At 57.1% G+C, this 12,018-nt stretch overlaps 1 protein-coding gene across 3 annotated transcripts in view; it reads right to left on the bottom strand.

The window, feature by feature from the left end:
- SPSB1 (splA/ryanodine receptor domain and SOCS box containing 1) overlaps positions 1 to 12,018 on the bottom strand; it is a 67,932-nt gene that overhangs the window by 23,251 nt on the left and 32,663 nt on the right. Inside the window, exon 1 of one of the 3 annotated variants that reach the window (XM_060624600.3) lies at positions 4,962 to 5,224. The exons of the other annotated variants lie outside the window; for them this stretch is intronic. The gene's annotated coding sequence lies outside the window, so the exon portion shown is untranslated. Of the gene's footprint in view, positions 1 to 4,961; positions 5,225 to 12,018 lie in introns of those variants that run through there. 3 annotated transcript variants of the gene reach the window in all.

Consider the following 12,018-nt stretch of genomic DNA (forward strand, 5'->3'; position numbering starts at 1 on the left):
TCCCCATGGCACCAGCTTGTCACCGGGGGGTACGGCGAGGAGGCAGGAAGTGGCCTCCCCAGCTGCGGCTTCTCCTTCTTTTTTTTTAATGCTTTTATTTATTTTTTGAATTGTACTCTTTAAAAATGTTATATTATGTGAATTTCACCTCGACAAACAAAAAACCATAAATGGATGAAAAATGTCCACGTGTCCAAAACCCACACGGCAGGAGGTGGGTGTGGAAAGGGCTGCAGAACGGAGGGGGGCCCGGAGCTCGAAGAGGTCTAGGGTCACACACAGGGACCCGGCCAACGACATGCCTCTGTGGGGAGTAAGGAGCCTTCTAGAACTGGGCCACGGCCGCGCAGTTCTCCACTCTCCACCCCACCCCCCCTTTCTTTCCTCCAAAAGAGAAAGCGTAGATGGAGTTTCTCTGGAGGGATCTGGAGTGCGCACCTGCACCTCTGTGCCTGCTCCCTCTGTCGATGACTCTGGTGCCGGATCTGTCAGCTGCGACCACACCGCGGGGCTTCGGCCCCGGGCTGACGCACGGTGTGACTGGACCTGTCGCCACATGACAACCTGTTCCGATGGGCTGTTTCTGAGTTCTCGTGAGGATTACTGCTCACAGATCTGGAGAGATCTGGGCCTCCCGTGTCGGTCACCACCACCTCCCCCCGACCCTCTCTGGCCAGACGCCCTCTCGTAAAACCCGGCAAGTTGGCCAAGCGCTCAAGGCCTGTGTGCATCTAGTAGGTGTCTAAAAAAAAAATCGGGGTCGCAGGCTCGCCCCATCCCACCAGCACCTGCTGAACCCTGAGGGGCGTGGCATGGGCTTCCCAAGACCCCGTCTTTGTCCCTCAGTCCCTGAGTTTCCCAAGCAGGTGGACAATTCAAGAGCACGGGCTGCGCACGGTCGGCGTTCAGGGAAGTTGGGGGCAGTGCTCCACCTCGGCTGCCAGAGCGCGTCTTCCCCGGGGGGAAACTGGCAAGAAAGTCAGCAAGACAGTCACCTGCAGAAGTGATCCACCCCGAGAGGTGGTCTGTACGTGTTCAGCTGACAAACACTTGGAAGACACCCAAGTCCCAATAAGGTGCCTTAGGGTTGGAATGCGTTCCAAAAATATTAGGTGCCTCCTGTATACACACAGGTAGAAATCACTGGGGGAGACAGGGAGCAATCATTTGAACAGTTAATGCAAACTTCAGGGGAAGAAATTTTTTAAAGTTTCTTTCTTTATTCTTGAGAGAGAGAGAGAGAGAGAGAGAGAGCATGAGTATGTGAGCAGGGGAGGGGCAGCGAGAGAGGGAAAGAGAGAATCCCAAGCTGTGAGCACAGAGCCCGATGTGGGGCTTGAACCTGCGAACCGTGAGATCGGGACCCGAGCTGAAATCAAGAGTTGGAGGCTTAACCAATTGAGCCACCCAGGCGCCCCTTCAAGGGCAGAAATTTGTATCTGTTGTGTTCCCTGTGGCAGCCCCAATGCCTAGCACAGTGCCTGCAACACAGTAGGTGCTCAATAAAAAAGTGTTAAATGACTCTATCTCTAATACAGGGCCAAGTAACAAGTGTCAAAGAAAAAACAGGCAGAGTAGTGAGGACAGAGAAAATGATGGGAACGGGTGGGAAGGGAAGGCTTCTCTGATACCACAATGTATGGACGGAGACCGAGATAAATGGAGGGAAAAAAGCACGAGCCTACTCAAGAGGAAGAGCGTTCTGGGCAGAGGGAACAGGATGTGCAAAGGCCCTGAGGTGGCAGCACGCTTGTCGTGCTGGGAGAATAACAGAGGAGCCATGCAGAGGGGCAGGCACACCGGCCTTGCGGGCCACAGTAAGGACTCTGGATTCTGTCTCCAGTGTGATGAGAAACGGGCATAGGGCTTTGAGCGGGGGGAGGACACAGTCTGACATCTGTCCTAACGGGATCCTTTTAGGCGGCTGTGTTGAGAAGAGGCTGTTGGCAGCCAGCGTGGAAGCCGGGAGACCGGCTGAGAAGTCAATGCGAGGTTGCAGCTTGAACCTGAGGGTGGCCGTAGCGGGAAGATCCAGAATGTAACCCGGACAAACTATAGCCCAATAGGCGATATTAGGCGTGAGGACACAGACCCAGAGCCTGGGAAGACGGTGGCCTAATCTGTGAACCCAAGGACTCCAGCTCTTACACGCCCTATGGTGACAGCAGAGATATCGGGTTACAAAACAGGAGGGCCACTCGACCGGTTTTCCTGAGCTCTGGTTCTGGGCTTCCCACGTGTCACTTTTAGAGGCGAACACAAATCTTTTGCACACTTGGCTGTCTTACTCCTTACTGTATGTGAACGTATCACCTCAGGTTTATACCTCAGTCTCCTGTGAGTTTGGTAAAGATCTCTAAACTGTGTCGAAATTGGGATGCCGGGGGAAATAATCCGGTTCCCGAATCTACAAGATGTGGGTAGACCATAATGACCCCGAGGGCTCAGCTGGCCCCCTTGGGATCCTTATCGGAGCAGCCGGCTGCCTCTACCTAAGACTTCCTGGGACTGAAAGGGGGTCAGTCAAGGGTAACTTGTTTACCAAGTGCCTGCAAACACGGAGAAGACACACGAAGTCTGGAGTTGGACCACTTGGGCTTAAGCTTCAGCTCCACAAGCTGGGCGACCCTGGGCAAGTTGTCTAACCTCTCTGAGCCTCAGGTGCTTCTCCACTGGAATGGGGGTGGGGGTGGGGGGGGTGACTGCCTGACATCATAGGTTTGCTTTGAGGATTAAGTGAGAAGCCCACAGAAAGCCCAGCCCTTCATACAGACCCACGCTGGTGATGCATCTGTAATTTAGGGGTTTGAGGAGAAGGCAGGAAGGAAGGGAAGCTGGGAGGGTTTGTTGAGAAGGCGTCTCTAGTGGAGGACCAGCTAGAAGAATGGTTGCTTCGGGGTGTCCGTGACTCAGCCAGGTGGCCGCCTCTCGTCATCTCAGGCTCATTCCTGACGACAGAGAGGCCCCCTCGGGAAGCCCGCAGGTGCTGGTGCCACAGGCAGGCAGTGGTCTTGCCCGCCTCTACCGGATGCTCCCTGGTGCCTCCCCCACGTCCCCCGCTGTGCCTGCTGCAGGATGCGGTGGCAGCTGTGGCGGTGGGCCCGTGGTGTCCCGAGTCTGCTGTGGCCTGGGCTCTACTGAGGCCAGGTGGCAGGGACACACACATCTGGAGAAGTTTCTCGGGAAAGCAACTGGATTTGGGCTGGGTCTATCCCACCTATCACATCTGAGAACACAAAAGGAAGGAAGGGGAAGTGGGGAAAAGGGAAATTGGCCCAATATCCATTTAATGGGCTAGTCCCGGATGGCCATCAGGGCAGAGGGAGGAAGAAGCCAGAATGAATGAATGCGCTCGCTTCTCCAGCAAACTTTGGAAACGTCGGCAGGCGCGGGAACGGCCACTGGAGCTGGGCCAGGTCCCCCTCCACCCCCCCCCCCCGGCCCCCTCCCCCGGGTCCTAGGTACACGTGAGGGCCGCGAACGCACGCGGCACCTGCTCGCCTCGGCCACATCAGACAGATCGCGTTTGGAAAGGTGTTTCCTCCGCACGCTGGACTTGCCATGAAATACAACCACCAGCAGGTGACCTTCACGGGGAAATGGGGCCACCCCAGGGCAAGCGGCCCCCGCTCCTCACGGTCACGGCCGTGGGCCGTGCAGACCTAGATGCGGGGACCCCTCTACAGCCCCCCGGTGCAGCGGCGGGCCCCGGGACTGCCTTCCTGGCCGGGCAGCGAGTTTCCAGGGCCGGAGGAAGACCACAGCTCCTCTCCCGCCCGACACACCGAGTATTTCTAAGGCCGTCCCAAGTTTCCGTTCCCATATCAAGAGCGCCTCTTTTCTGCTGAGGCAGCGAGACCCGTCAGCGAAACGAGCTGCCGGGACCCACGTTTTCGTAACACAACGCCTTCCCTTGCAACGCACCAGGGTGAATCACTGAGGGTTAATACTATCGGCAGCTGGGCTGGTGGAAGGAATCCGCGCAGAAGCCGGATGGCGCGGCCCCCACCCAGATACCCCACCTCTCTTGATTGACAGCACCCCTTTCCAGGCCCCCCAGTGGAAAGGCGGACGTGACTGCGGTTCTGCACGCGCAACAATCCGACTCCTTCCTTGAGAACAGTCCCTTTAGGGGCCAGGGGACGGTCACCCTGTGCCCCGCATCTAGGCATGCCTGGAGCTGGTGGAAAATGCAGAGTCTGGGCCCTTCCCGGCCGATCTGGGCCCAGGGGGGTGGGGACCGTGGAGCGGGCCCTCCCCAAGGCAGAAAGAAGCCTGGAGGGAACACGCATCAGAAAGAAGGAAAACAGAGGGGCGCCCAGCCCTCTCCAGCAAGCAGTCCTGAAACATAACTGGCCCCGAACGAACCAAATCTAGAAGCTGACAAGTTTAGCAGAAGTAATGCGCAGAGCCCGTCAGGGCCTCATCCTCTTGCCAGACCCCCCGGAACAGGGGGGGACTAAGAACGGGCCGTAGATTCCCTGGCCCACAGCTTCCAGAAGCCCCCGGCCACTCAGGGTCTGGGAAGACCATGGTTTTGGCAACAGCATTCCAGACCTCTCCTCCTCTCGCAGCTCATCAGGGGCTCCCTTCTGCCCACCCTCCAAGCCCTCCTCAGCTCTCCCTTCTTCTCCAAATACCCTCCATTCGCCGACTAGCCACGCCAGCCTCGCCACTCTCCGGGAGTCTCACGCGCTCTCGCGGCCACACCTGCTGTAGCACCGACCCTTTCACTGCAAACAACCCCACCTGCTGGAATCCCGTCCATCTGTCTGTCCCGGCACCCCTGTCTCCCGCAAAAACCTCCCCCAGAATCACCTCGGGTCGCGGGTCCTGCCAGAACCTAGAATGCAGGTCCCTTGTGGCCCCAAGTAGCATCCTGGCTGAGGCCCACAACCTTGCCCGAGACCCGCCCCTCACGGCCGGCCAGCAAGTGGCCTCACCGTCTTCCGGACACCTACCGCCGGATCCGGAGTTCTGGAATGTTTCGGGCCAGTGCCTGGGGAAAGCGCCAGGAGAGAAGTCCACGGGCTCTCGGGCTGGGGGCAGATCTGAGGAGGGGAGGCTGCCTCCCTGCCAGTGGCCGGGCCTGCGGGTCCCCCAGGCCTCCTCTGCTGGGGCTAGATCAGCCCTGGCCTGAGCGAGCTCCGCCGTCACCAAGGGGAAGCGGCCCTTGGTTACCACTGGCCGGGAGAACACAGAAGGCAAAACAAACAGTGGGGCCCGCTCCTCCACGGACTCACTCCTCGCTGCTGGGAACGATTACAAGGTAACAGGCCAGTTTTTAAAAGCCCTCCAGAAGGGAGGCTGCGGCCCAATGGGAGGCCACTCTCTAACCCGTTCCCTTCCTCCTGCCGCCGCTGCACCCTCCCCAGGACCCAGGGGCCCTCCATCCACCCACTCAGGGAAGCCCAGGGCAGCCAGGCTGCAAGTCGCAGAGGAAGCCGGGGGGAGGCAGAGTCTCAGGCAGACACGGCAGCTACTTCGGCAGCCACGAAGCCAAGGTCTCAAAACGACAGGTGGGCCCACGTTAGCAGGTGTGGAGGTGACTTCCCCGAGGACCCCGGCCGGGCCTGCAGGGGCAGGCTCACGATAGCACTGTTCCCTCAGCCCCCTTCCCAGCGCCCCCCCACCCCCCCCCCCGGCAATGACCAGCCCTCTTGTCCCCAAACAGGTTGCCATGAAATTAACAGAAATTCACCAGCTTAAGTTGCCATCAAATTAATAGAAACTCACCAGCTTATTGGGCTCACCAGCCGGGGCTGGCAGGGCGATGGGCTGGGCCTGCACCCGGGCCACAGCCAGCCCCCCAGGGCTCTATCCTCAGGCCCAAGCCTGGGCGCTGACCCCCTGTCTGCCTCCAGCCAGAGCGGACCTGGCAGCCAGGTCTCCCCCATGCGGAGGCAGCTCACAGCCGGGGCCTGGGCTGCGTCCCAGGTCCCCATGAGGGAGACTCCAGTGGAAACCGGGAAGGGTTAGAGCCGAGTGGCACTCCTTGCCCCCAGGTGGCGGCGGGGGTTGGGACACGTGCAAAGCGTGCAAGGAGAGGTTTTCTGGCTGGCTGCCGCACCCCCACCCCGGCCCCCGGGGATTTACGCCTGAACCTTTAATACCTTCCCGCATTGATTCAAGCCCTGCTTTCTCTTCCCTGCCTCCACACTGGGCAGGTGGGAGCGTCCCGCAATGTCCCCCTCAAGGGACAGACCGCTAACTCTGGACAGGGAACGTGGTGGCAGCAGGTCGAAATCCCCAACAGAAGGAAAAGCCACCACATTGCCTGTCTTTCCCTCGGGAATTACCCCATCAGGCACGCGGGTCAGGTTTTCCCCGTCTTAGAGAAGTCATGCTGATTGCTGGCTAGAAGAGCCCACCGTGGCTCAGGAGCCTCCCGGCGACAGAGAGAGAGACAGAGAGACAGAGAGACAGTCAGAGACACAGAGAGAGACAGAAACACAAAGAAACAGCGAGACAGAAACAGACACAGAGAGACAGAGATAAACACACAAAGACACAGAAACAGACACACAGACAGACAGAGGGACAGACACACAGAGAGATAAAGAGAGATAGAGACACAGAGACTGAGACACAGACAGAGAGACACACAGAGAGACAGGAAGCACAAGGAACAGGAGGCGGGAGGGTGCAGGCCCCGAACCCTCCACAAATGTCCACTCGGGGCCCCAAGAGGCCAGAGTGTCCTCGTCAGGAGGGCAGGGCCGAGGATGGGAGTGGGGGACCCTTCCCCAAGCCAGGCAGGAGGGTCAGAACTCACAACCAGAGGGGAGAAGGGTCGCAGAGAGCTGGGGAGCCCCTCCGCCCACCCCCAGCGTCGCCCTGCTCTCACCCCCACAAAGAGGGGTTTCTGTCCCCAAACCGGCAAAGCGTTGAAGTTAAAACGAGTCAACGAGCTCAGTGACCAGGCAGGCCAGGGGCTCCAGGGCCAGAGAGGGGTTACCTGGGCAGGTGCAAGGTTCCCGCCTGGGCCGTGCTCTGGGCAGGGGCACCGGTGGCAGTCGCACCTTGAGGGGTCCCCTCCCTCCTTTTAAAAGAACCCAGTACCTTCGGAGGTGAAGCCCTGGCTCGCCTGAGTATCAGGAGCCAAACTCCCGGCCCCCCTGTCCCCCCTGACCAATCCCTGCTTGTCTTAGAGGGACCAGGGGCCAGCTTCTGCCCCCACCCTGTCCCTGTCACCGAGCTGTTCTTTCTCGGGGGTGGGGGGGCTGAGCAGCGGGGATGAGTCTCAGACTCCCACTCTGACATGCTGGAAACTGAAAGGGAGCATTTCTAGGGCAGCCAGACAGAAACTACTAGAAAGCCCCCCTCGCCAACTCACTTGAGTTGACGGAGAAGTTTCTTCCAGAGCTTCAGGCGTGGACTCTGTTCTGAGGGGGAAGTGAAGGGGCCAAGAATCCCTGGACTAAGACCCCAGACCCTCCTCGGAGCCCCCCTTTCCCTTCCTCCCTTGAGGACTCCCCGCCCGTTGTGATTACAACAGCGGGGACATTTAGGGTGATAATTAGCAAGCATGTGCAGGAGACAGGGTCTGGAGCTAGATGGCCTTGAATGCCACTACACAGAGTCAGGACTCCAACACTGGGACCAGGTGACACATCAGAAAGTTCATCCAGGGGCGCCTGGGTGGCTCAGTCGGTTGGGCGTCCGACTTCAGCTCAGGTCACGATCTCACGTACCGTGAGTTCGAGCCCCGCGTCGGGCTCTGGGCTGATGGCTCAGAGCCTGGAGCCTGCCTTCGGTTCTGTGTCTCCTTCTCTTTCTGCCCCTCCCCCGTTCATGCTCTCTCTCTGTCTCAAAAATAAATAAACGTTAAAAAAAAAAAAAACCATTAAAAAACAAAACAAGAAAGTTCATCCAGCCCCTGGGCTTCCAGAAAGCGCTCCAAATGGAAAGCTCATGAATGTCCCCTCTTTCCACGGAGCAGGTGAACTTGCTCTGCTTAATGAAAAGTGCCGTGAGGGGCAGTGGTTCTATAAACACAGCAACCGATGCCCCTTTCATGCCTCAAGCCTTGGGGACTGTGGCGGGGGAGGTGGCCTCCCGTGTGCCACTCCCCCAAACACTTCCCTGAATGCTGTAAGAAACACTCTTGCTTGCTTGCTTTTACTTTGGGGGAGGTAGATTAAGAACCAGGAAGGAAGAATGAGAACATTCCTCTTAGGTAAACAAAGTTTGCAGTGGGTTAACAACGCAAGAAACACCACTTCCAACAACAGCATGAGAAAGCGTTGCGAATTTTTCACCCAGAGAAACACGAGCAATAAACACATACGGTCTGTCAGAGGGCTGAGAGAAACAGAGGCAAGAATGAATACACACGGAGAGGCCAACAGCTGCCCGCACATAGTGGGTCCTCAAACAACACTGGATGCTCACACGGCCTTCATTCACTGCGAGAGGTCGGTGGGGGGGCACTTGGGGGCACTTTGCACATATTCCTGAGTTAGGTGATGTCGTGATGATGGCCCACGTGATGTTCAGGTGGTCAAATCTTAACTCCAAAGATCATCTTCCAGCCGCTGACCCCAGAACCAGGGAACCACCGCCTTCTTTTAAAGCACAAAGACACCACAAAGACCATTCAATCGAAACGCTTTGTTTTGTAAAATGGGGCCTCCGCCGCGGGAGATAGTAAGGTGAATCCTCAAAAAATTAAACACGGAATTACCATTACCAGCAACTCCACTTCTGGGGATACACTCAAAAGAATTAAAAGCGGGGCCTTGAACAGATGTTTGCTCACCCACGTTCACAGCAGCGTCATTCGCAACAGCTAAACAGTAGAAGCCACCCAAGCGTCCGTGGACAAGGAGTGGATAAGCAAGCCACAGAGGATCCATGCAACAGAACAGTATTCCGCCCGAAAAAGGAAGGACATTCTGGGGCGCCTGGGTGGCTCAGTCGGTTAAATGTCCGGCTTCGGCTCAGCTCGTGATCTCGCGGTTCGTGCGTTCGAGCCCCGCGTTGGGCTCTGTGCTGATGCCTCGGAGCCTGGAGCCTGCTTCAGATTCTGAGTCTCCCTCTCTCTCTCTCTCTCTCTCTCTCTCTCTCTCTCTCTCTCCCTCTCTCTGCCCCTCCCCAACTCGTGCTCTCTCTTCCTCTCTCAAAAACAAGTAAACGTTAAAAAAAAAAAAAAGGTCTTTAATAAAAATAAAAAGGAAGGACCCTATGACGTGTGCTACGACATGGGTGAACCTTGAGGGCATGAAGTAAACCAGTCCCAAAAAGACAAGTGGTATATGATTCCACTTACAGGAGCTACCCGGAGTGGTCAAATTCCCAGACACAAAGCAGAATGCCAGGGGCCGCGGAAGGGGGAAGGGGAGTGAACGTTTCATGGGGGCAGAGTTTCAGTTTGGGAAGACGAGAAAGTTCCGGAGGTGGATGGCGGTGACCACAACCCAGCAATGTACGTGTGCTGAATGCCTCTGAACTGTACCCTTGAAAGTGGTAAAAACGATAAATTCTGTCCTGTGTCATGTGTATTTTACCATAATAGAAAATGCTTCGTTTTCTACGCCAACCAGGAAGAAAAACCTGAAGCCTAGAAAAATTAAGTGAGGGAAGAGGGGTCCCCGCTCCCCCGAGCTACCAGAACCAGTGATGAACGAGGCAGACGCCCTTGGCCAGCCATCCCTGTCCCCCCCACCCCGCCTCTCCCAGCCGACCGTGGCCAAGGTTGTCCACACACGGATCTGTTTTCCCAGGAGCCACGCGGGAGGGGGGATCAGCCCAAGCAGCGATAGAATGTCACCGCTGATTTGGCTAACGGGCTCCCTAGACCTCTTTGCCAACTTCCCTTCCTCTCGGTTAGAAGACCAGAAAGGGCTTGACTATGGGCAGGCCGCTTCCGGGCCCTGCGCACGCGGGGTGCTCACATGGGAGCCGGTGCTTCGCAAACCTGCCAGGGCGGCAGAACTGGCAGGAGATAAAAGTGGGCTTGAGAAAGGAGACAGCTTACGAAAGACCGAGCCCACAATGGCTAAGGGGCCGGGACAGGTTGCTGTCCAGGAAATGACTCGTGTCTCCCCTGGTCCCTCGGGGCCGCTCCGGGAACAGACACTGCAAGAGGAGACCAAGCTTCTCGAGCTTCTCACGGGAAGGCGGCTTCCGGCAGCTTCCCCCACGGGCTGGGAACCTGTGAGACACCTGAGGTGGCTGGCGGGACCCAGGAGGGCAGCTTGGTCCTCACTCCCTGCTGAAGAATACTGAAACCGAGCTGGAAGCCACAGGGCCCAGGGCGCCCCGGGGGCTCGCTGCCCTCTCCTGCCACCACCCACACTTCCCGTGGCCTCTGTCACCCTCCACACGCTCAGGCTGCAGAATCTAACAAGCTGAGGTCAGGCCCCAGCCACTTTAGGGAAAGTGCTCTTGTACGGCCAAGACCTCCTAATGAATAAACTGAATGGCCTAAAACAGCATCTTCTCAATCTCTCAATCATGTGTGAGAATACTGACCGCGTCCTTGACCTTGAAGCGTCAGTTTCCCACTGGATGAGGCTCCCACTCCGGCTCCTTTGCCAATTCTGCCTCCTGCCCCCTAAACACAGAGGTTTTTGGCAAGACTCTCCCTCTGCTCTCCAGGTTCCAGGGAGCATCTCCCCTTGACCTTGACCCAGCCGGCACACACGGCATCTCTAATGGCAACCCCGCCCCCCACTCACACACAGCTGCCCCAACTCAAACGCGGGCTCCTCCCAGCCTCCACGCCTCTGCCAATTCCTGTCCTCGCTCTCACGATGAAGTCACCGTCACCTGCAAGGCTCCCCCCCCCCCCCCCCGGCGTCCCCAGACTGGCCTCCCTGCCCACAGCGTCTCTCTGACCCAGCCCACACAACCGACCGTCCTCAGACACTCTCGTTTAGACAGCTTTTGTTCCTTCTGAAAACGTGCAATCCACAAATGTATAAAAGGGACGCGTATTTTCGACACGTGAAGCAAACAGCTGCCAACAGCGTCGCGTCCGTTTCTGCGCTTCCTGGATGGTGGTCAGAAGGCCGGATGACTCGAACGGGCGACTCGGGGGAGAAGTAAATGCAAGTGGGGAACACACTCGTATGGAAAGAGGCCCCAGCTCCCTGGTAGACGGAGAAACACGGAATCGAGGTGACAATGCCCTCTCGTTTCGCACCCCCCGGGGTCTCCACATAGTCAATGCAGAGACAGCACCAACCGCTGGTGCGGGGGGGGGCACGAAGGGGCACCCGCACGGCTGGTGAGGGCTGAAACGGTGCCGCTTTCGAGAAACCAAATCAAAAGAGAAATCATCCCAGCGAGTGCACTCCTGGGGGCCCGGGCCCGCGAGAACGAAAGCGCCCTCGCCAAGGACGTCCATAGGGGGTGTTTATTACAGAGCCGCTGCCAAAGCCCCTGCTCCCGATCCCGCGGTTTGTGAGTTCGAGCCCCGTGTCAGGCTCGCGGCTGTCAGCGCAGAGCCCGCTTTGGATCCTCTGTCCCTCTCTCTCTCTGCCCCTCTCCCGCTTGTGCTCTCCAATAAATAAATAAACAAACAAACAAACAAACAAATATTAAAATAAAAAAGCAACTAGAAAATAACAGATGTTGGAAAGGATGTGGAGAAATGGGAACCCCTGCACACTCCTGCTGGGAATGTAAAATGCTGCAGCCACCGTATAAAACCGTATGGCGGTTCCTCAAAAAAAAAAAAAACACTTAAAAATCGATTTGCCGAACGAGCCAAGAGTTCCACTCCTGGTTATGTGCCCCAAAGAACTGACGGCAGGGGCTCAAACGGGTCAACAGCAGCATCACTCACGATAGCCAAAAAGTGGAAGCAACTTGAATGTCCGTTGATAGATTAACGGATATGCAAACTGTGGCCCATCCATGCCACGGAATACTATTCGGCCTTGAAAAGGAAGGAAATCCTGTCACTTGCTGTGACACGTACGGAGCTGGAGGACATGAGGCTAAGTGAAATCAACCAGTCATAAAAAGACAAGCACTGGATGATTCCACTTACCTGAGGTTTCTAGAGGA

Source organism: Panthera onca, chromosome C1 (assembly GCF_046562875.1).
Source record: "Panthera onca isolate mPanOnc1 chromosome C1, mPanOnc1 haplotype 2, whole genome shotgun sequence".
NCBI lineage: Eukaryota > Metazoa > Chordata > Mammalia > Carnivora > Felidae > Panthera > Panthera onca.